This window comes from Apodemus sylvaticus, chromosome 2 (assembly GCF_947179515.1).
Source record: "Apodemus sylvaticus chromosome 2, mApoSyl1.1, whole genome shotgun sequence".
NCBI lineage: Eukaryota > Metazoa > Chordata > Mammalia > Rodentia > Muridae > Apodemus > Apodemus sylvaticus.
Genome location: NC_067473.1, coordinates 97,089,586 through 97,090,902, shown reverse-complemented (window position 1 = coordinate 97,090,902; position 1,317 = coordinate 97,089,586). Strand labels below are relative to the sequence as shown.

The window sequence follows — 1,317 nt, the reverse complement described above, 5'->3', positions numbered from 1 at the left end:
ATGAACTTCCCCTTGGTCAATGTCAAGTTCCTGCCAGATGGCATGGCATCCCAATAAGACTCTGCAATTTTTGGCTGTTGATTGATAACAGCCACTCTCACACACTCTGCCAGGCTTTTGCTTTTGTATTGCTGACTGATTTTCATGGGTCCCTACAGGCTAGCCCAGCTGCTCAGAATTTATAAACCAGTGTGATCTGTGCAGCATCAGACAGGCAGGGGGAACAAGATGGAGTCTCAGTCCCAGGTCTTAATGTTGCCGCTGCTATGGGTATCTGGTGAGGAATTTAAAAGAATTATTACCATTTCAGAGCTACATCTTTTTATATAAGAAATTTTCGTATGTGCAAGTGTGTAATATTTCTTATATAATGATACTCTGGCAATATGACATAAGATTATTTTAATGATAAATTTCAACTGTTATTATAATCCACATTTGTACATATATGCATGTTGACTGTCTGCTCATTATTTTAGGTACCTCTGGGGACATTATGATGACCCCATCTACATCCTTCCTCGCAGTGTCAGCAGAAGGTCTCTATGAGCAGCAAGTCCAGCCAGAGTCTTTTATATAGTAGATACCAAAATAGATACTTGTTCTGGTACAAGAAGAAACCAGGGCAATCTCCTAAACTGATGATATACTATGAATTCACCTGGCACACTGGGGGTCCCTGATTGCTTCACAGACAGTAGACCTGGGACAGTTTTCACACTGCACCATCAGCAGTGTGCAGGCTGAAGACCAGGAAGTATTTTACTGTCAGAAGTACTACAGTGATCCTGCCATAGTGCTTCAGCCTCTTACATAAACCTCCTTGAGACACTCACCAGCTTCCTGCAACACACATAACCCTGGGTCTGCATACTTCCTCCTTCTAAATGGGAGTTAGTATGCCTGATACACTCATGAAAAAGTTTGCAAAGCCCAGCAGGAACAAGACATTCAAAAACCGTTTTTGTCTTTTGTTATGAAAAACCTCTATATGAAAATGCAGAAAAGAAATCATTACTATAGTTCTTTTCTATCTGTAACAGATTGCTTGAATGTGAGAGTTATATTCTGGAATCCCAGTATAAGTCTCTTTGGGCTTAGTTGATGATGATGGCAAACTCCATTTTGTTTTGGGGACTCTGTAAACAAAATATATTTCTTGCTTTCTCTAGCCTCTAGAGGTTGTTCTTATTTCTCATATCCATTTCTTCTGGTTTCTGCTTTACCTTTTCATAAGCTATTTTAACTTTAATTTCATTGTAATTAGTTCATTACCTTTTCCTTTGTGCAGGTGAATACATGTTTGTGTTTCTCTGG

At 39.4% G+C, this 1,317-nt stretch overlaps 1 pseudogene; it reads left to right on the top strand.

Moving 5' to 3' along the window:
• Positions 1 to 228: 228 nt before the first annotated feature.
• Positions 229 to 817, top strand: LOC127677986 (immunoglobulin kappa variable 4-1-like; annotated as a pseudogene).
• The last annotated feature ends 500 nt before the right edge of the window (positions 818 to 1,317 follow it).